The sequence below is a fragment of the Tenrec ecaudatus genome, chromosome 12 (assembly GCF_050624435.1).
Source record: "Tenrec ecaudatus isolate mTenEca1 chromosome 12, mTenEca1.hap1, whole genome shotgun sequence".
Lineage (NCBI taxonomy): Eukaryota > Metazoa > Chordata > Mammalia > Afrosoricida > Tenrecidae > Tenrec > Tenrec ecaudatus.
In genome coordinates this window covers 37,045,828-37,069,923 of record NC_134541.1, presented here as the reverse complement: position 1 = coordinate 37,069,923, position 24,096 = coordinate 37,045,828, and the positions used below count along the sequence as shown (strand labels likewise).

The 24,096-nt window shown below is 43.1% G+C and overlaps 1 non-coding gene across 1 annotated transcript; it reads right to left on the bottom strand.

Moving 5' to 3' along the window:
* Window positions 1-20,587: 20,587 nt before the first annotated feature.
* Window positions 20,588-20,694, bottom strand: LOC142423535 (U6 spliceosomal RNA). The gene has a single exon (XR_012779166.1). It is a non-coding gene; the product is annotated as a U6 spliceosomal RNA (small nuclear RNA).
* Window positions 20,695-24,096: the final 3,402 nt, after the last annotated feature.

The following is a 24,096-nucleotide window of genomic DNA, read 5'->3' as shown; positions in this document are numbered from 1 at the left end:
AACAAAGATGGGGCGACTGAGGATTTCAGAAGGCTGGCCAGCAGCAAGCAGGAGTCAGAGAGCTTACAGAGTTGGCATCACACTGTATTCCTGAGCTTGTGATTTCAATTTCCCCAACTCCCTCCTACTTCTCCTGCCATATCTCTAAATCTAAAGCAGTTGGTGAGCTTACAGGGCTCCCGCTGTGGTAATTAGGGAATAAATGGTCCCATATCAAGTCGTCTTGGACCACAATTACCTTGTGCCAGCCAGGTCTTCAGAACAGGTTCTGTGACGTCAGAGAGAAGTTGAGGTCTTGCTCATTCACCTGTGGGGAGGTAATTTCTCTTCACATGTCAGGGCTGTGAGGCGGAAGTCCTCGGAAGAGTGTTATGGAGCAGAACTCAGCGGCTCCCTGAACATGAGTGACATTTTTATGAAGCCCTTCTGGACTAATGGACTCTTTATAAGTCTGTATTAGAAGTCCTTCCAGTTAATGAGAGAAAAGGGGGCATTTAATATACCAATGAAGTGCTTTTGTTTTGTTTTGTTTTTCATATTTCACAGACCAGGAGGGGGATGCAGGACTTCAGGAAGTGTGGGGCTCTGGAATAGGAAGCCATTCTTTATCACTAGTATTTACCCATCCCCCCTCCATTCTCATCTCTTCTTCTTCCTCTCCTTTTTTCTCCCCAGACTGACTTTCTGCCTCTCCTCCCACATGGCACAAACTAACTACACACCGAAACTCCTCACCTATGAGATCCCATAGCCAGCAAGAAGAGACTTACATCTTCTCTGTCCCAGGAGGTGATTTCAGGGAGATTGACTCTGACAGACGCCGCTTGGGTCAGGTCAGGTTTGGTTTAGTCTGCAGTGCATCATACAAGCAACCTGAAAGAGACCGTGCAGTCTGGAGAGTTCCCAGATACGGGGCTGTCTCCGATTGAGTTCCCCTAGGAGCAAAGTGAGAATCAAAAATATGAGCACCCACCTCACCCTCTCTGATGCTTTCTATTTGCCCAGTTGTCAAGCCAGAGGCCAAGGGAGCTGAGTGAATTCTTATTAGGTCAGTCTTCCAGGAGACCAAGTAGAATAGGGAAGAGCAGTGAGCGAGTCTTGTTTTAGGGGCAAAGGAAACCCCTAATCCACACATGTTCTACAGAGAACCATTTATTAAATGCTGAACAGAACCAAGGTGACTCCTCCAAGAGAGGCAGATTATCAACCTGAGGACATAATCGCGTCTATGGATTCACAGGCATGTGGCTACTGAAATAGGACACGGGGAACCAAGGAAAGTGTCACAAAATCATGATTGGCGGTAGATCAATTCATCACAGTTGCTGGAATTATATATATATATACCTATGCATACATGCATGCATACATACATATCGCTGCAGATTAGAAAAGTTTACAGGATAGGTTCAGGGCCCTCTGACCAACTTGATCAGGGTATGAATCATGACCAAGGGGCCACAGTGTCCTTATTTTCCCAAGGGCACCCCCAGGCGTAGAGGTTGAATCTATGTGGAGACTCAAAGTGGCTTTAGGGCTCTCACTGAAAACCACGGCCTCCTGCACAGCTGGCGCTCAGCGTTTACGCTCTGAGACAATTGTAAAGGAGCAAAAGGAAGGCGTGACTCACGGATTTCTCAGTGGAACCGTGTTATTTACAGACACTAACAAAGATTGCGGCGGGGGAGGGGGCATGCCATTTTTGTTGTTGTTGTAAGTGTGACAGCATTGAGGCATGCCCAGTTTCAAAATCGTTATTCACAAGACTTGACCAATCTGTTACTTATGCAGCCAGAGGTCAGAAATATCAACAAAGTCTTGGGCAAATGACTGGCACGTTGAGATTTGCATAAACTGGATCCAGGCTGCCATAAGAAACATGACAGCTCAAGCATTGGATGCGGAATGTTTATGTTACGCCGCACGAACGTGACCATGCCCTACACGAAGAGCTACACCCTGTGTGAGTAATTAGCCACATGGTGGTCAAGTTGATTCTGAATTAGTGATCCTATGGGACTAAGTGGAACTGTGCCTTAGGACATCCAAGACTGTAAATCTTTATGGAAGCAGACAGACTTACCTTACTCCTCGTGGATTTTGAGGGAAACAGAAAGATTTCTCCCAAGTTGTTTCCCCCAAATATATGCTAAACTTAGCTACTTGATACACATGGCGAATGACTATACACTTGGAGGTCAACAAAAGTAAGTCAGAAATTATTCTCCCGAAGGACTATCAGCCATCTAGAGCAATCTGACTGTACAGTCTGTCCCACCCTAACTATGGCTCACTCCCCTCTAATAAGGATAGTAGTAGGCTGTTTCCCTGAAGGAAACCCCAGGGAGGTCAAGGCCACTTAAGGGGGACCAAGGTTAGGTCACCACCACCATGAATCTGCGGTCTGCCTTTATTGTCACATGTATACCCCTGATCCCTCCCCTTCCTGTCATGTGTACACCCCTAGCTCATCCCCTTCCTGTTACGCTTATGCCCATTGTATATCCCCCTCCTACTGCTTGTACTGCCTATTGTACAACCCCTTCCTGTGATGTACGTCTTTACCTGTAATTAGGGGACATGCACGCCCCTAAAGATATATAAGCCTTGTCTAGCAATAAATTGCTCTCTCTCCTGCCCTCTTGTCTCCCATCTCCATGTGTACCACCAAGAGGAGCTGTGGTGAGCAGGCTACTATGAAATGTATCTGACTCCTTCATTTTACTTTACTCTCTCTCCTATCTCTCTTGTTCTCTTTGACTTTTCTATAATCTTTACTTATTATCGCTGTACAATTGCGCCTACTGGACCCTTGATGATTTGTTAAGGGCTGATTCCCCTGACAGGTTTGAACTGCTAACCTTGCCGTTAGCAGCCCAGTATTGAATCCACTCCTCATCAAGGGTCCTTTATATGAGTCATCAGGAAAACTGAAATTGGAACAGTGATCTTCACTCTTGCTCTTCTTCCTATCTCCTTGTGCTGCCTCCAGAAGTCACTGTCTAGGACTTAAGTGAAAGCCCTATCACATTGATCCAGTCTCCACCTACAGATTTGTAGAAATCATTCTTCCCACATTGCTTCCACCAAAAGGCTCATATAAATTCTGCAACAAATAACAAGAAATAAATTGTTTATATGTAAGTATTTTTTTGTTGTTGCTCTAACAGATTACCACAAACTTAGCATCAAAACAACATCAATTTATTATCTTAAAATTCTGGAGGCCAGAAGTCTAAATTAGGTTGGCAGGGCCGGGATCCATCAGCAGCCATCTAGGAGACTCCAGCATTGAGAGGCCCTCTGCATGCTTTGGTGCTCTTTCAACCTTCTCTCCCTTTCAACCAGCACTGTCATCATTTCTCTTCTCTAGCTCTGGCCTGCTTGCTAATCTCTTTTAAAGACTTTTGTCATTACATTTGCCTCACCCCAATAATTCAGGATAACTTCCCCACCTCAGGATCTTCTACTTGATTATCAACTGCAAAGTCCCCTTTTCTGTGTACGGTTCTGGGGATAAGCACATGGATTATTTGGGTGAGGTCATTGGTCTGTCTACCACCTTGTTCTTAGGGTACTCCCATGACACCATAATTTATGAGCATCACAAACTAAATAATAAAGAGGGTCTCTATTATTCTAGGGTAGGAACACTACCCTACTGCACCCATGATGCCCCCATAGTGTTCAAGGAAGGATCTAAGCTCTACCACTGGCAGTGGGGTAGAAGAGCAACAGCTCCCAGCAATTCTCCCGAGATTCTTGACTTTGGGAGATTGACCTTGGATGTGGACAGAGTTAGGTGCCACTGCAAAAAAAACCGTTGAAATAGAGACCTCTTTGGACTAACTGATAAGAGTGATTCTAAATAGTTTAAATGTTTCATCATTTTATTGAGGGCTCTTACAGCTCTTATCACAATTAAAAACACCTTTTAAAAAAGGCCTGGGAGGTAAAAATGGATACTAAGAATTAGCTACATACACTCAAGGATTCCCTTGTTATTTAGGGTTGTTACAGTCTAGAACAGGGATCCTCAAACTTTTTAAACAGGGGACCAGTTCACTGGAGTATAGTTTTAAAAAAACTATGAAAAAATTCCTATGCACACTGCACACATCTTATTTTGAAGTAAAAAAACAAATGGGGCAAAAACACCTGGCAAGCCAGATAACTGTCCTTGGTGGGCCGCATGTGGCCCGCAGGCCATAGTTTGAGGACGCCTGGTTTAGAAGGACTTCGTGCTTCATTGATACTTGGTTTGGTCGATTTTAGTTTTACTCCAGACTACTATTTATGTGATCAAGATTCCATATGTTCTCAAGGTTCAAGGAGGACCCATTCTCTTCAAAGTATGTATAAGCAACAACAAAATAACCCTAAACGAGTGCCATAGAGTCAACAACATCCGATGTTCCTGAGTAGAACTATGCTTCCTAAGGTTTTTCTCTGACTGTATGACTTATGAAAGCAGATCACCAGGTCTTCTTTGGTGGTGTCCCTGGTGGTTCAAACTGCCAACCTTTAGGTTAGTTGTGGTTGTCGTTGTTGAGGGCCGAGTTGGTAAACCTATATACCACAGAACAGAGCACCTCCTGGTCCTCACAATTGTGAGGTTAATTGTCAAAGGCAAATGATCTTCTCAACTCCGGGATCACAAAATATGTATACTCCACTACCATCGAGTCTGTTCCTATAGTAACCCTACATGCAGAGAACCGTGTTATATACTATGACTTAACCTTGGAAGTCACATACGTCCAACATAGTCACAAACTCACCCAGTCAAGGAAGGGAGTGTAGACCTCTCTTCATATGATGTGACTTTGACACTCTAAGCTCCCATCCCTAGAAACTGGGTGAGTTTGTGACTAGGTTGGATGTATGTGACTTCCAACGTTAGATCATTGCATATAACAGTTCTCTGAATTCTTTTAGGTTATTCATTCTGGGAACCCAGTCATTTTGATGGTAAGAGTCTTACGCAGCCACATGGAGAGACCATATGTCAGTAGCAACCGTATGGAGAGGCCATATGTCATTGTCTCAGCCAAGAGTCAAGCTGGGTCCTCAGCCAACTGCCTCATGTAAGCAATTCTACAGATGATTTCAGTCCTAAACTGTCAAGTCTTTGGTTTGAGTCTTCTCGGCTGAGGCCCAGAGCAAACTGTGCCCACTGCCTTTCTTATCTCTGACCCAGATCATAATAAAAGTGGTTATTGTTTAATGCCTCTAGGTTTAGAGTGGTTGTTTTCAAGGATAAGAATGACATATGTAAAGTTATGTATCACTGTTGAAAGAATGCAGATATTATGGCCTCTAAACACAGCAATCCTGACAGAAGCATTGAATCTGGCCACTTTCCCCCAGATTGTTTCTTAAGATGAACAAAGGTCTCATCCTCATTAATCTAATCCAGGGTTGGCCTTTCTTTAATGAGACTCACTTTTTCCATCCCATTCATGCAGCCGGAGCTCAATGCTCTATTGGTTTTAGGAAACCTCAAAGAACCCAGAAATGTCTTCACAAATCCAAGTTAAAAGCATAGTTTTATTATACTTCTTTTTGTAAAATATGGCTAATGAAGCAGGACAACAACCCCCTTCTCAGGAGGTGACATGGATGGAGGGTGGGCAGAACCAGACAAGACCTCAGGGGAGGTTGCAATGCCAGACCATGGGGGGAGGATGTATCATCCACTTTGCTTCTCTGAGGTTTCCCCACCCATCAGAGATGGTTTCCAATCTATTTTGCTAATTCAAATCCTCCTTGGACCCTTGGCCCACCCTTAAAAAATACCTATGTACTTAGATTTCATGGAATTGTTTCGTTGTCAAGTACGTGCTAGGATGAAGGGAGTTAGTTATTCATTCATTCAACAAATATTTGTGTGGGTTTTCTGCATGGAAGGGATGATAAGGAGGGATGATGAATGAGCTGGGCATTAGGGGAGAGACAGATTTAATCTACCTAAAAATAAACTAAGTGATGTGTTATTAATTAAGTACTCCACCTGCTGTCATAAAGGACTTTGCTCATTCTTTTGTGTAAATATTTAACTTGACCTGTGTTCTTTGAAATTCTTTCAAGGAATGTGAAGCAGAGAACTTACTTACTCATGCCTCGTGAATGTTTATTTTTGTGTATAAGGTGTTTATCCTATTTATGAGGAAGCCTGGTGGCATAGTAGTGACGTGCTCGGCTGCTAACGAAAAGGTCTATGGTTTGAGCCCTTGAGCCATCATGCAGGCGAACAATGTGTCAGTCTTCCTCTATCCAGATAAGTTGCCTTAGAAAACCCACTGGGAGCAGTTCTACTCTTTCATATACGGTTGTGATTAGTCTGAATTGACATGATGGCAATGGGCATGGTTTCCTTTTTTATGGCTAGCTTAAGAAAGCCAAGTCTAGCTTGTATGTGTTGCTTGATGATGACTGATTGGTTTTCATAAACTTTTATTAATACTTGACTTCATTTGAAAACACAACTGATAGAAAGTAAATATTTAGAAAATGATGATGGCAATATATGTACAAATATGCTCGATACAATCAATGTATAGAATATTATAAGAGCTGTGGAGCCCCCAATAAAATGATTAAGAAACAAAACACAACGGAAAAATCATGGATGGTGGAAATCTTCTGAGATCCTCTAACGCAGGGAATTGATACCAGGTTTCTGGTATCAATTTCCCTTTCTCTTCCCATGGCAGTTCATACTCCAAGTTCTCTCTACTGAGCCTTTCTCTCCAGCAGCATAGCTTGGCTACTTCATGGTGAATCTGGGCTCCCAGGCATATTAAAGCTCTTTGTGTCCAGCCTTGGAAACTATGGTTTATCATTTCCATTGCATTCCTGAGGGTCAAGTAAGCACATGAGCATTCCAGTTTCTGGAACAGGGAAATTAGACTCTGCTTCCTGATAGTAAGAAGGGGGGAGTTATATATATATATATATATATATATATATATATATATATATATATATATATATATATATATATATATATATATATATATATATATAATTTATATATATAAATTTCACAGATTATAAAAACATTTCAGCTTTACGGTATGTAATATTTATTGATTCAAACTAAACTAAACAAAGGGGGAAGAAGGAAGAGAAAAATGGTCCCAATTGTCATGGGCATTGACTTGAGTGAAATGGAGGATGAAGGTCCATGGGAGGGGAGAGGGGTTCAGGGAGTGGGATGGGGGTGGTCTACTGGAGGGTTTGATTAGTGGTTTGGATTTTTGAATGCAAAGTTGATGATCTGAAATGTAAAGCCCGACCTAATTTACAATAAAAAGATTATTAAAAACAAAGCAAACCCACTGACTTCAAGTTGATTGGTACTCTGCAAGGTCACAGGATTGAGCAGAACTGTCCCCAGAGGGTCCCCAACACTGTATCTCTTTCCGGAAGCTGGCTGTCGCATCTTTCTTATGCAGAGTGACTGGCAGGTTATGAACCATCAACTTTTTAGTTAGCAACTGTGTTAGTGCTTTAACAGCTGTGCTACCAGGGAGCCATTCATGGATTAAAAATTCAGGAAGACCTAAGCTAAGAAATACCACTAAGAAAAAAAAAAAAGAAATACCACTAAGAAATAATTCCCTCTACAGCATGATATTTCCATGTCTGTGGATAATGACCATTTTGAGTTGCCCCAAACAGGCAATTGCCCTTCCCTCCCATCCCACCCACCACCACATTTCAACAGTCCAGGAAGGCCTTGCTTGGGATTAATCAAAACTAGATCCTTCCTTTTTTCCAAGTACTTTTATGCGACTGAAAGCTTGGCAGGGACCAAAGAACATTTCTTGCTGAATTGTGACGCAATGTCCTTGAATGGCTCATCCTTCCCTGACCCTTTGTTCAGGGCTGAACTCAGGGCACCTGCCTACTGGCACACAATTTGCTGAAGCTCTGCCAGGAATGACTCTTTGGCTGATCCTTGGCCCTTGGTTATCTCTGGGGACATATATATATGATGTAATGTTTGTCAAAGTTCCTCGCACTTGTTTTTATAGATAACCAAATCATCAGGTGCTTTTCTGGCAGACTTATAGGCATTAAGAGTGATGTAAGAAAGGCGCTCTGGTGGCATAGTGGGCAATGCACTTGGCTGCTAATCACAAGGTCAGTGGTTTGAATCCACCAGCCCACTCTGTTGGAGAAAGATGAAGCTGTCTATCCCAGTAAAGATTTAAAATCCCTGAAACCTGAAGTGGCAGTTCTACCCTGTCCTATAGACTCATTATGGGTTGGAATTGACTAGATGGGAGTGGGGTTGGAACTAAGAAAAAAAGAATGAATTTCCAACTATATGTCTCAGATTTTGCTTTCGGATGTTTTTGTAGTTACTGATGCTGCATCAGAAAGTACCCTGGGCTCATGGTCTATATCCAAAAGACTGAAAGCAGGGGCTCGAACAGATAGATGTGCACCTAGGTTCAATCTAGCCTAATTTATAAGAGCAAAATGGTAGAAACAACCCAACTTTCCATCACAAATGAATCAGATGTGTGTGTGTGTGTGTGTGTGTGTGTGATCGTGCCTTCTGGACCCATGATCCTTGCACAATGAACCTTCCAGATCCAGAAGACAGTTATAGCATCAGAGGAACAGCAGCAGAGCCAGGAGCCAGAGCAGGGAACAGAATGACGGACTTTGAAACCCACAGAGCCAGTAAAGCTGATGTTTTTGTGCAGGAGGCTGGCTTGCCAAGTGGGGTCCCTTTGGGCACTTAGATGGGGAAGTTGGGCTGGTTGACCCATGGAAGTGGATCTGCATGCCTACTGGCTGAGGGTTACTGGAGTGGGGTGCCTCTGGGCACTTAATGCAGGGAGCTGCACTTGTTGATCCTCTAGAGCTTCAGCTGAAATACCTAACAGAGGGGTGATATGCCTCTTTAGGAATTTATTAGCAGCCCGGGAAGAATGTGTGTCACATCTGGATAAGCACCTCAACCCTGACCATTTCCCACTGGCCTTGCAACGTGTTCACTTCCCTACTAAACTCTTCAACCAGACAAATCGGGTACATAAGCAAATATGGTGAAGAAAGCTGATGGTGCCCAGCTATCAAAAGCTATAGGATCTGGAGTCTTAAAGGCTTGAAGATAAACAAGAGGTCATCTAGCTAAGAAGCAACAAAGCCCACATGGAAAAAGCACACTGGCCTGTGTGATCATGAGGTGTCTATGGGATTAGTTATTAGGTGTCAAAAACCCAAAACAAAAAATCATATCAATGTAAATGAGTGACAGTATGGAGTAAAGACCCAAAGCCCATCTCTAGGCAACTGGACATCCCCTTACAGAAGGGTCGAAGGGAGGAGATGAGCCAGTCAGGGTGCAGTATAGCAATGATGAAACATACAACTTTCCTCTAGTTCTTAAATGCTTCTTCCCCCTATCCCCCACTAATGTGATCCCAATTCTACCTTACAAATCTAGCTAGATCAGAAGTTGTACACTGGTACAGATAAGAACTGGAAACACAGGGAATCCAGGACAGACAGACCCCTCAGGACTAATAATGGGAGTAGCGACACCAGGAGGGGAAGGGGAAGGTGGGGGGAGAAAGGGGAAGCTGATCACAAGGATCAACATATAACCCTCTCCCTGGGGGATGGACAACAGAAAAATGGGTGAAGGGAGACATTGGACAGTGTAAGATATGACAAAGTAATAATAATTTATAAATTATCAAGGGTTCATGAGGGAGGGAGGGCAGGGAGAGGAAAAATGAGAAGCTGATACCAAAGGCTCAAGTAGAAAGAAAATGTTTTGAGAATTATGATGGCAACAAATGTACAAATGTGCTTTACACAATGGATGGATGGATGGATTTTATAAGAGTTGTATGAGCCCCAAATAAAATGATTTTTAAATTATTTTAAATAAAATAAGCCCTTCAACCATGAGTTCTGCCTGTGAGTTCTGTGTTATCAATGCCATGGATATTAGAACCCAGGGGAATAAAATAGAGAACATGTAGACAAATCAAAAAGGAAATTTCAATGTTTGATACCCTTAGGCATTTTTCCAAAAGTGAAGGCCCCGTCTCTAACATGTGAGTTTCCTTGCTAGGTGCTGTGGAGCCAGTAGCGACTCACAGGGCTTCTCGGCACAACGGAAGGAAACATCCTTACAGTTGGTGTCGCATTGCAGCCCATTGTTAAAGCCATGTGTCCATCCACAGTACCACACACTGAGAGACGAGCAGTGGGTCTTGAACACAGACTGCTATATTTCTCTGGTCAACTTTAACATTCTGATTAGCATAGTAGGTGGCATTTGTGGCTCCGTGGTAGAATTCTCACCTTCCATGCGGGACACCCAAGTTTGATGCCCAGCTAATGCAACTCACACACTGTCAGAGGAGAATTGTATTGCTTGTCCACTTTCAGTAGAAGCTTCCAGACTAAGATGCACAATAAAGAAAGCCCTGGTGGTCTACTTCTGAAAACCACCCGATGAATACCCTGTGGATAATAACAATGCCAATCACAGGTGAGTGTGGAGATGCTGAAAGACTAGTAGGCATTGAGCTCTATTGTGCATAGGCTCTCCATGAGTTGGGCCCAACTTGGTGGCACCTAACACCACAACCAATAGGAAGAAAATATAGGATTAAAAAAAACCCTAAATTAAACAGAAGTTCAGGGGGGAAGGTATCATCAGTGATAAACCGCTGATAAAACACCAAGAAAGGAGTTCATCCCCCAGGACAAAGTGACCGTGGGTACCTACTCTGAGATCAGATTCCTTGTCTCCATCTGCCAATTCTTTATTGAGGCCACATTCTATAGTCTGTAGATTGTTCTCTCTAATTCATTAAAGGGATTAAATGCTATAACAGATTCTATCTTTAGTGACCCATAACAGCAGGAGAGAACCGAGGAGGAGCAGGGCCTGCGGGGCGAGCAGACACCCCAGCTATCAGTGGCACTTCTGAGCCTGCTCATTCCTGGAAGTCTCTGCAAGGTTATCCGCCAGAGGTATCATTTTCTGTGTCCTCCCCTCTCTGAGGCAGTCTTTGTTCCATGCTGATCACTTTACTTGGCTGTTCTATTTTAGGTTAACCTTGGATGACTTGGGTTTGTCTGTTAACACAGACAATTGCTTTACTTCTCCAGTAATTGGGCAGACTGTCAACAAGGAAACGGATTCTACCATACTCTAAATCAGATGTGTCCAAATCACAACTTTGTAACAAATTCTGTGCAAACATAGCAGTATGCACTGTTGTTAACTACCACCATCCAATCAGAGACTCCATGCATAATGGAATGAAATGCTACCCAGTCTGGCTCCATCCCTGTGACTTGTTGCAGATTCGTATGGTTCTTAATGGTTGCTTTTTGGAAGTAGACCAATAAGCCTTTCTTCCTAGTCCATCTTAGTCTGGAAGCTTCACTGAAACCTACTCAGCCAATCTCCACTGACTGTGTATGCTACATTAACTAGGAATCAATCCGAAGTCTTCTACATGGAAGGCATGTTTTCTTCCTTTGATCCACCCTGCCCCACATAATACAATATATTATCAAATTATTGTGGATTATTTAGAGTCTGTGAGTCCTAAGTCAATAATAGAAGACACAGAATTTAAGGATGACAACCTGACAACATGAGAACAGCCAATATGCATTCACATCTGAAGTCCTGCTGTAGTTTAGGCTTCTCAAGATAGTTCAGTACTAGCTGGGAACTAACCAAAGAATGCCCCTCTGTGGTCCCTTGTGCAGGCTCCCAGCAGGGGCACAGACAGAGTACTGTAATCTCATCATTGTTTCACTGATAAGGTAACCGATCCAGAGAGAAGTTAAGCAGATCACCTAAGGTTTGACACCAGACTCAGCAACAAGCCAGGATTCCAACTGAGTGGCATCCATGAGGCTGCCAGGGCCTCGAAGGGTGTGCCAGGTACACTTCTATGAACTGGCAGGTGTTTGGCATTCTGGACATGACCATTGTTTCTCTCTTATTCATGTTTTCTGAATGCTAATGTAGCACTCTATTTCTCAGGGTGTTTGATTTCTCCAGAGACTAACTGGTTTGAATACAGAATAAACACATAAACTCTACAAGGTAAGGGATTTTGCTGATCGTGTAACTATTTGAGATAAAATCAATTTCAAATGACGATATTAGCCCAAAAGGGTGATAGAAAAATTGGGGAATGGGTAAGGAGGAGGTGTAACAGGATGATGTCATTCAACTGTACATATAAAGAATATTGGGGTGGGTGGGAAGAACACTGTAATACCTAACATTTTGTTACATATAAATACATTATCTATTTATCATGCATAATAATAATAAAGGACAACAGAGGAAAAACCAGTCCTAAAGAGTGTTAGAAGGCCCCCCAGAAGAATTTGTTTCAAAGGACGACATAGATTCTGCAGCTCCGGGAGAGGGACATATCTGATCGGAGCACACGGGAGCAGATGAAGGGGGAGTTGGAGAGAGTGGAGCACATCCTGGCCCACCAGGCCTTGAGGACGATGATCCCAATTAGAGCAACCAGTCCACAGAGAGGACCACATGGCCAGCCCCACTATGAGACATGATGCCCCTCACTGACCCATGGCGCTGCGGGCAACAGCACCGGAGACACAGTGTGGGAATTGCGCCTGACCTGATCCCACCACACCGAGGCAAAGCACTGGGGGAGTGCAGTGGAACAGCAAGGGAATGGAGCGGCAAGGTCCCCAGGGAATGGTGAAGGTGGACTTTGGGGCCAGGGTGTGATGCCTTAACAGACTGGACTGGAAAACACTCCTAAAGGCCAACAAATGATCCTTGAACTAACTAACAAGCTTTTCTTTCTTGAAAAAAAGTTTTAAGAGTGTTATAAGGAACAAAAGTGTCCCTAAAACTAATATTTAAGTTATGGAAAAAGTTTATTAAGTCTTAAACAGTACAATGACAAGACAAAGAGGCATCATTTGGAAGAGGGAGACCATTAGCAGGTGGTCATGATGGCATCCAAAAGTTGACAAGAAACTGATGGCTTGAATAAGACATAGGAGGGCAAAGGAAAGTGCCACAGAGGCATGACTGGTTGCAGAACAACACGTCACAGGTACAGGTGGGACTGTAGAAGTGGGAGGAGGACCATGGATGGGTTATGTTAGGCGGAAGAGCTCCCAAGGTTGGTTCAGGGTCTTCTGATCAAGGCATTCAAGATGTGCCCCATATCTATGTGAGACTCTAGTATCCTGAAGTTCCCCCAAGGATCTCCTTAAATAAGTCTCTGAGGGAAAGACTGACCCTTGCTGGCTGTTGAGGGCAGTGGTCATAATCTACTGTCTAATACTCTGCATGAGGGCAAAGGTATTCACACTGCTGGGTGATGGTCAGAAACAATTCAAAGGAGATGTAACCCACTGGAGATTCAAAATGGATGATGGGCTCTCGCTAACCTTTAGCAAACTCAGTGCTCCGAGAAAACAAAACAAAAAAACCCAAAGTCACTGCCATCGAGTCAATGCCGACTCAGAGCGACCCTATAGGACAGTATAGAACTGCCGCTGTAAGTTTCCAAGACTATGTCTCTCTCTCTCTTTTAAAAATTAATAAATCATTTATTTGGGGGCTCTTATAGCTCTTATAACAATTCATGCATCAATCACATTTGTACATATGTTGCCATCATTTTCAAAACATTTTCTTTCTGCTTGAGCCCATAGTAATATCTCCTCTTGTTTTGCTCCCCCCCCCACCCTCATGAACCCTTGATAAATCATAAATTATTTTCATATCTTGCACCATCTGCTGTCTCCCTTCACCCACCTTTCAGTTGCTCATCCCCCTGGGTGGGTGGGTAGGGACATACTCATTGTAGTCATTTCCCTGTTTCTGTCCTCCCCCACCCTCCCCACTGCCTTCCCCCTACCCTCATGGTATTGATCCTCCCTCCAGTGTTCCTGAGGGAGTTATCTATCCTGGATTCTGTGTGCTGAGAGCTCCAGTGTACATGCTCTAGTCTAGCCTCATTTATAAGGTTGAGTTGCGGTCATGATCGGGGTGAGGGGGCATTAAAGAACTAGAGGAATGTTGTATGTTTCATCAGCACCCTGGCTGACTCATCCCTTCCCTGTGACCCTTCTGTGAGGGAATGTCCAATTGTCTACAGATGGGCTTTGGGTTTCCACTCCAACCCCCCTCATTTGCATCAATATATTTATTTGTTCTGGTTCTTCTGCTGCCTGATACCTGATCCCACTGACACCTCATGATTACACAGGCTGGTGTGCTTCTTCCAAGTGGGCTTTGCTGCTTCCGTGCTAGATGGCCGCTTGTTTACCTTTAAGCCTTTAAGACCCCAGATGCTATATCTTTTAATAGCCTGGCGCCATCAGTTTTCTTCACCACTCTTACTCATGCACCCATTTGACTTCAGCGGTCGTGGCAGGAAGGTGAGCTTCACAGAATGCTAGCTTAACAGAACAAAATGTTCTTGAATTTAGGGAGTAATTTAGTAGAGAACCAGTGCCCATATGCTAGCCCAATACTAAACAATTCAGTGTATGTACATAAACCTCTATTCCTATAGTTATAAATATTTTTACATATGTGGATGCCTATATTTATACCTCTATAAATGTCTTTTGCCTTCTGGTTCTTTCCTCTATTTTGTTATACTCTCCTCCTGTCCCACTATCCCACTATTATGTTCATTCAGCACTCAATACTTTCTCTTAGCTGCATTGTGCTTGATCATACCCCACCAGGCATTCTACGCTCTCCTCGCCATCAATTTTAGATCTCTTATTGTTCCCTTGCTGAGATATCTCTCTTCATTGGAGAAGAAAGCTCCATCTTTCTCCTGCAGAGCATCTGGCGGTTTCTAACTACAGACCTTGTGGTTAGCCAGTCGATGCACAGCTGCTACCCCGCCAGAGTTCCTATACAAGAGTAAAAAGAGTCACAAAGGGACAGAAACCATCAAAAATTCTCCTCCTTCTTCAATAGTGTAGGTACTTTTACTTTATGGGTTGCAAACCACATTCTAGCAGAGCCACACTCTAGGGGAAGCACCTCCTACAGCCTGCCTTGGTTGTGGACTGGTATCCTAATGTATCCTACCCTCAGCACCAGTTGTTGTTGAGATGATTCCAACTCCTGGTAACCCACCTGTGGCCATGTTCCGTAGGTTTTCAAATATGGATCACCAAGTCTTTCTTTGTAGGCTCATCTGGGTGGAGTCAAAGCTGCAACCTTCAGATAGCAGCCAAGCATTTAAAACATTTCCATAGACCCCATCCATTTGTATCAATAAAGGGTGTGTCTGCGAGTTTTTGGTGTGTACATCACTTTGCAAGGGCATCCCTTGTTGCCATGTCTGATAACTAAATTGGAAGTGAATATAAAATGACAGAAATCCAACCACTTCCACCTGCCCCATGAGCCTGTGGTACCAAAGGTGGCACAGTGAGCTTCAATAGGCTATGGCCACTGAAATTCACAATGCTTCTAGGCTACTTCACACTGTCAGAGTGCATCCCAGAAGACTAAATTATAGCTTCCAACTACCTTTTGGGGATTCTCTCTTGTTATAAATCTGGAGCTTGAAAGCAGGCAGGTTCTATCTTGACAACATCTTGAGCCAATAGTCTCCTCCAGGAGTAATGAACAGCAGGCTAACTAAGAGAAATAGCCAAGAGCTATTAAAAGAGCATGAGCTTTCTAGTCAGATCTCGGTTCAAGTCCTGACTCTGCCCTTACTAGTTGTGGAGTTATTGGGCATGTTATTTAATTTCTCCAGGGAAATTGTATAAATACACAATCAAGAGTTTTTCAAACTACAGGGTGAGGAAATTGGAGTGTGTAACAGTCATTTATTGAGGACTGTTCAGAGAAGGCATATAAACTGAACCCCAAACCATATTAAACACAAGTAAACATCTTTCTGGTAGATTCATCTGACATCAGATGGATGTCAACTGGCTACCTGGTGCATGCTACCATAAAAAGTGATGATACTCCACCAGAAGTCTTTGTTACACAATTCCCTTTTGAACGCCTGATGCACATGTACCCAGTTACCACATCCCCACATGAATGGGCTCTGTTCCTGGAATTCTCCACCTCTTTTCATGAATAAACATAATTTTAAAACTCCCATAAAATTTCTCTTTTTCCCTTGTTCATTGAGACATGGTCTGCCTTAGGTCCCTCCATGTCTTTCCTTGAAAGATGCTTCTTGGTCCAATGAACCTTTTCCACATCCCCCCTTACAAGGTACGGCTCTCTCATAAAGCTTTTTGCTTGCATGGTGAGCTTGGCTCCGTGCTTTCTATTCTTACTGTGCAAGGAAAGAACCTTCCATTGGCAGCTTGCTCTGGTAACACCTGAAACCAGCAACACATATTCTATTTCTCTGAGACCAACCCTAAGCAAGGTAAACCTTTTAATCATTACAACAATTATAGCTACTGCATGAATTGAACCTGTTTTGTTACATTGAATGACTTCTATCACTTAAAGATAGCTCAAGCTCACCATGGAGTTAATTCTGACTCAGAGGGACCCAATCAACAGAGTAGAACTACACCCTTGACTTTCTGTGGCTGTAAATATTTAGTTTATGCATTTCTTTCTTTCTTTTAAAATCATTTTATTGGGAGCTCATACAACTCTGATCACAATCCATACATACATCAATTGTGTAAAGCACATTTGCACTTTCATTGCCTTTATCATTCTCATAACATTTGCTCTCCATGCCTCCCCGCTCCCCCTCCCTCATGAGCCCTTGATAATTTATAAATTTTTATTTTGTCATATCTTACACTGTCTGACATCTCCCTTCACCCACTTTTCTGTTGTCCGTCCCCCAGGGAGGAGGTTATATGTAGATCCTTATAATAGATTCCCCCTTTCCACCCCACCCTCCCTCCACCCTCCTGGTATCACCACTCTCACCACTGGTGCTGAAGGTATCATCCACCCTGGATTCCCTGCGTTTCCAGTTCCTATCTGTATCAGTGTACATCCTCTGGTATAGCCAGATTTGTAAAGTTTCCAGTTCCTATCTGTATCAGTGTACATCCTCTGGTATAGCCAGATTTGTAAGGTAAAATTGGGATCATGATAGTGGTGCGGGTGGGGGGGCGGGGGCGGGAAAGAAGCATTTAGGAACTAGAGGAAAGTTGTATGTTTCATCATTGCTACACTGCACTGACTGGTTTGTCTCCTTCCCGCAACTCTTTTGTAAGGGGATTTCCAGTGGCCTACAAATGGGCTTTGGGTCTCCACTCTGCACTTCCCCTTATTCACAATGATATGATTTTTTGTTCTGATGATGCCTGATACCTGATCCCTTCAACACCTCATGATCACACAGGCTAGTGTGTTCTTCCATGTGGGCTTTGTTGCTTCTGAGCTACATGGTCACTCGTTTACCGTCAAGCCTTTAAGACCCCAGATGCTATATCTTTTGATAGCTGGGCACCATCAGCTTTCTTCACCACATTTGCTTATGTACCTGCTGTGTTTTCAGCGATTGTGTTGGGAAGGTGAGTATCATGAAATGATAGTTTAATAGAACAAAGTATTCTTGCATTGAGGGAGTACTTGAGTGGAGGCCCAATCTCCATCTGCTACCTTAATACTAAATGTATACATATATGCAGATAGATCTATTTCCACATCCTTGCATATAAATATATTTACATATGGACATGCCTTTATTTAGACCTCTATAAATGCCCTTTGCCTCCTAGCTCGTTGCTCTATTTCCTTTTACTTTCCTCTTGTCCCACTAGCATGCTCCACCTTCATTTGGGTTTCAGTAATTCCTCTCAGTTACATTACCCTCAGTCACGCCCTACCAGGCCTCCTACACCCTCCTTACCACCGAAGTGGATAACTTGTTGTTCCCTTGTCCCTGGGTTTGTTAACACCACTTTCTTTACCCCCACTTTCTCCTCTCCCATGTCACCCTGGAACTGTTGGTCCCGTTGTTTTCTCCTCCAGATTGTTCAACCAGCCTATCTTATTTAGACAGAGCTGTGGAGATAATAACATGCACAAAAACAAAACAGAGCAAAACCAAACAACAAAAGAACAACACTAACAAGCCAATGGAAAAAAAGCACAAAACAAAACACAACAACAGGAAAAAAAAGCTTGCAGTTAGTTCAAGGACTGCTTGTTTACTGGTCAAGTCTGATGGGGCACTAAGCCCTGGTCCCAAAGTCTATTTTTGGTATTCCCTGGGGACTTTGTTGCTCTGTTCCCCTTGCTGTTGTGTTCCATGCCCTTAGTGTTTTGCCTCTGCGTGGCGGGATCAGATCAGGCGGAATTCCCACACTGTGTCTCCAGTGTTGTCCCCTGTAGGGCTATGGGTCAGTGAGGGATGTCATGTCTCATAGTGGGGCCGGCCATATGGTCTTCTCTGTGGATTGGCTGCTCTGAGCAGGGATATGCTCCTCAAGGCTTGGTGGGCCAGGATGCGCTCCACTCTCTCTTCCTCTCCCTTCATTCGCTCCCATGTGCTCCAATCAGACATGTCCCTCTCCCAGAGCTGCAGATTCAGTGCTGTCCTCTGAAGTGAATTCTCCTGGGGGCAGGAAGCTGTAATATTTATGGAGCAATCTCTCTCCCTCGGCGTACTTGGGAGATTAGAACGGCTAACTTTAAAGTTAGCAGACCAATGTGAAACCCACTGTGCCACCAGGAATCCTTTTTCACTAACGGAGACCATGCTTGGATTTAGTCCTATCATCCCAGCTTTCTAATGTGAACAACCAGCAGTTTTCTAGAAAAGCATCTGGTGGCAGAAGTTTCCTCTTTCTGACAAAGAAACAATGAAGTTCCACGTGAAACAGATGGAGCACAAAATGACTTTCGCCTCTTTCATTCTTATGATGACAAATGGATACTTTTTATCCTTGTTGTTTGCTCTGGCTGAGTACAGCCACTTACCCCTCCTGAGGAAGCCTCTGGGGCATTTTCCCTGTCAACGTTGCAGCCTAGGCGAAAATCCTACTCCCATGAGTCCTAGGGATAAAGTTTCCAGCTTGAAATAACAAAACTCCAGTGGTGCCGCATTCCTGGAATCCCTCATCTTAGTTCTACTAAGGTGACCACGCTCAGGCTTTGGGTTGCCAGAGCAGGAAGCTCTCCATTCCTGAAGGCGGCTGCAGCAGGACAGGTCTCCCGATACTCCAGGCTCGTGGCTGTGCTGACGTGAATGTCCTTGTACAAATGCCGTGACTATCACAAGGAGGGTTTTTCTTTTCATGGAAAAGTCTAAGAGTTTGCAGAACGAATCTCAACAAAATTATAGATCAGTGCGCTATCATGGCTCTCTGTCTTTTAAAAAAATAATTTTATTGGGAGCTTGTACAATTCTTATCACAATCCATCCACCCATCCATTGTGTCAAGGACTTTTGTCCATTTGTTGCCATCATCATTCTGAAAACATTTGCTTTCTACTTGAGTCCTTATTATCAGCTCCTCACTTTTCCCTTGCCTCCCCGCCCCTCTCCCTCATGAACCCTTAATCATTTATAAATTATTATTATTTTGTCATAACTTCCATTGTCCAACGTTTCCCTTCACCTACTTTTCTGTTGTTCGTCCCTCAGGGAGGAGGTTATATGTCGATCCTTGTAATCGGTTCCCCGTCTCTTCCCCACCTTCCCTTCACCCTCCAGTTATTGCCACTCTCACCACTGGTCCTGAAGGGGTCATCTGCCCTGAATTCCCTGTGTTTCCAGTTCCTATCTGTACCAGTGTACATCCTCTGGTCTAGCCAGATTTGTAAGGTAGAATTGGGATCATGATAGTGGGGGTGGGGGGAGAGGGAGTATTTAAGAAGTAGAGGAAAGTTATATGTTTCATCATTGCTACACTGCACCCTGGCTGGTTCATCTTTTCCCCGGGTTCTCTATCTTTCCCTCTTTGTCTTCTAGTTATTTCTGATGAGTGCTAAACATAAGAGGAAAGAGGCAAATGGGGTTACATTTTACCAAAGAAAGAAAGATTATTTATTTACCGGAAAGTTGTTTAGCCAAGACTTTGGGGGTTAGATGATCAGTGATACGCAGAGGGAGAGAAAGGTTTGTCTCTTGGTCCTGGGCTCTTGAAGTTTGCATCAGTTGACTGTCTCTTTACCAATCTTCCCTTTCAGACTGCAACACTCCTTCAGGGCAAGCCTCTTGTCTTAGTTGCCTTGGCTTCTCCAAATCCCAGGCAGTTCCAGACACAGGAGGCATTGGACACATAGGGATGGATGACAGTTGATTGTCACAAAAATACATAAAATCTATAGCTCATCAGTGTTCAATGACTCCAGGTTGTAGTTGAGAGCCCAGCAAAGAGGCCAAATGAGCTCAGCAATCACTTCTGAGTACAAATTTAGGCAAAGCTGTGAAAGGCTAGCCCACTTATGTCATATTCTCCCTCTTTTCCCAGGACTCTGTGGCCCAGACAGCCCTCCTAAAACCACTCCACCACCCATGTGCTTTGTCATCACCGAACACTTCAATATGCATTTCTTGCGCACGGTTGCATACCTGGAGAAAATATGGCAATGTCTTCTTTTTTTTTAAATATGGAACACTTCACGAATTTGCGTGTCATCCTTGCATAGGGGCCATGCTAATCTTCTCTGTATCGTTCCAATTTTAGTATATGTGCTGCCAAAGTGAGCATGGCAATGTCTTTACCTACTATAACCTGCACAAAATAAGTCACCTCCCACAGTCCAATGGCATTGCCATTATGTTCTGGTCCATTTCACAGGCAAAACATGCTCAGGCAGTGACAACACACTCTAAAACACTTAGGAGAGGAGAACAGAACCAACAACAACAACAAAACAAACAGGCCCATGAACGCATGGGACTTAGGAACAGTGGAATGAGGGTGAGTGAGGATGAGAAAATATTACTATGTCAGGGATTATCTTGAAATTTAAAAAAACATAAGGAAACAATGCTGTGAAAAGTGAGAAAGACTTGAAACATTTGCTCATTATCAAGGATTGCAGCCATTACTATGGATTATGACTCAATGTAAAAGAGACCAAACTCCTCACAACTGGTCCAATAGTTCAATAGGTAGCATCATGATCAATGGAGAAAAGACTGAATTTCTCAAGGATTTTGTCTTGCTTGGAATCACAATCAATGTTCATGGAAGCAGCAGTCAAGAGATCAAAAGATGAGTTGCAATGGGTAAATCTGCTGCACAAGACCTCTTTGGAGGGTTAAAAAGCCAGGCTATTATTTTGAGGAATAAGGTGCACCAGACCCAAGTCATGATATTTTCAACTGCCTCACGTGCATACGAAAGTTAGACATTGAAGATTTTGGAGACACAATGTACCACCCCATCAGACTTGACTGGAAAACGCTCATAAAGACCAACAAGCAGACCTTGAACTATTTATAGGCATTTCATTTTTGTCAGTGGCTTTCTTTTTGTTATTGTTATTTTGGTTTTTGTTGTTACTGTTTTGCTGGTTTTGACTTCCTTTGTTGTTTTATTTGACTTTGCCTGGTTTTTGCACTTATTAATGTATCTGCATATCTATCGAGATAAGATAGGTGGGATAAATAATTCAGAGATGAAAAGAATGGGACCAATGGTTCTTGGGGGATACGGGAGTAGGGGAGGTGGGAGAAAGGAGGGTGGGTAGTGGGAAACCAACCCAGGGACAAGGGATCAATAAGTGAACTAAAATCAATGGAAAGAAGGTCATAGGATGCCTAGTGGGGCTTACTCAAGGGCAATGTAGCAGCAAGGAATTACAAAACCTGAATGAAGGCCGAACATGATAGTGGGACAAGAGGAAAATAAAAGGAAATAGAGGAAAGAACCAGGAGGCAAAGGACATTTATAGAGGTCTAAATACAGGCATGTACATATGTAAATATATATATAATATAGGGGAATAGAACTAGGTACTTATATCTATATGTTAAAAATTAAGGTTGCAGATGAACAGTGGGCCTGACTCAAGTACTCCTTCAACACAAGAACACTTTGTTCTAACAATCTGGCATTCTGTGATGCTCACCTTCCTGACACGATTGCTGAAGACAAAATGGGTACATAAGCAATTGTGGTGAAGAGAGCTGATGGTGCCTGGCTATCAAAAGATATAGCATCTCAGGTCTTAAAGGCTTGAAGGTAAACAAGCAGCCATTTAGCTCAGAAACAACAAAACCCACATGGAAGAAGCACATCAGCCTGTGTGGTCATGAGGTGTCGAAGGGATAGGTATCAGGCATCTAAGAGCCAGAACAAAACCATACCCAGTGTGAATAGGGGGATGGGGCATTGAGTGGAGACCCAATGGTCTCTGTAGACAATTGGACATCCCTCACAGAGGGGTTACAGGAAAGAGATGAGCCAGTCAGGGTGTAATATAGCACCAATAAAACACACAACTTTTCTCTAGCTCTTTGGTGCTTCCTTCCCCTCACTGTCATGATCTCAATTCTGCCTTACAAGTTGATTGGACCAGAACATGCACACTGTGACAGGTAAGAGTCCGCAACACAGGGAATCCAGGATAGATAAGCTCCTCGGGGACAACAAGGAGAGTAGAGATACCAGGAGGATTAGGGGACAGTTGAGGGAGCAAGGGGGAATCAATCACAAGGATCAAAATATAATCCCCTCCCAGGAGAATGAATAGCAGAAAATAGGGTAAGAGTGAAGGATAATGTAAGATATGAAAATAATAATCTATAACTTATCAAGGGTTAGTGAGGACAGGTAGGCAGGGGAGGATGGGGGAAGAAATGGGGAACTGATATCAGGGGCTCAAGTGGGAAGAGAATGCTTTGAAAATGATGATGGGGACATATGTGCAAAGGTTTGACACACTGGATGAATATATGGAATGTGATAAGAGATGTAAGAGCTCTCAGTAAAAGTATTTTCAAAAGAAAAAAAAAGTTAGACGTTGAATAAGGAAGACTGAGGAATTGATGTGTTTGGATTATCTCATGGACTGCTATAAGGAGAAAAAAATCTGTCTTGGATCCAAGCAAGACAAAATCCTTGATAACTTCAACCATTTTTGAATGTTGTTACCTATCGGTCCAGTTGTGAGGATTTTGTTCTTTTTTACATTGAATTGCAATCCATACTGAAGGCTGCAATGATAATTTGTGCTTCTGTTGGGTTACCTTTGTTTGGAATGTGTACAAATATGGATCTCATCCGATCAATTGGCCAATTCACTGTCTTTCAAAAATTTTGGCATAGATGAGTGAGTGCTTCCTGTGTTTTCTCTGCTTGTTACAACATTTCGATTGATTTTATCAATTCCTGGAACCTTGTTTTTGGCTAATGCCTTTAGTTCAACTTGGAATTCTTCCTCCAGTCTCATTGGTTCTTGCTCATATGCTACCTCTTAAGATGATGCAATGTAAACTTGTGCTTTTTGGTACCGTGACTGTGCATTCTTTCGATCTTCTTTTCATGCTTCTGTGGTACATTGTTCAATAGTTTACTCATACAATGTTTCAATATTGCAACTTGAGGTTTGAATTTTTCTTGAGCTCTTTTAGTTTGAGATGCTTATTTTGTGGATTCTCTTGGGAGAATGTTCTCCCTTTTTGATTTTCTAAATCTAGGTCTTTGCACATTTCTTTCTCATGCTTTGTCTGCTCCAGCTGCCTTTGAAGCGTCCCGCTCAGCTCTTTCACCTCATCCTCTCTCTCATTTGCCTTGGCCACTCTAGGGTTAAGAGTAGTCTCTTTTGACACCTGCTTTGATCTTTTCCTTCTACCCTGTCTGTTGGATGACCTGTTGCTTTCGTCATGTATGATGTTCTTGATCATATCCCACAATTTATCAGATCTTCAATCATTAATGTTCCATGCGTCAAATCTGTTCATGTGAGTGTCTAAAAATGCAGGTGGGATATGCTCAAGATTGGATTTAGACTCCTGTGAACTTGTTGTAACATGCTTTTTTAAAAGTTTTCCTCAGCGTCAGCCTGGAGTTACATATGTGCAATTGACGGCCATTCTACCGTGGAACTTTCACCTTGTTTTAGCTGCCAATATTGAGCTTCTCCATTCTATCTTCCCACTG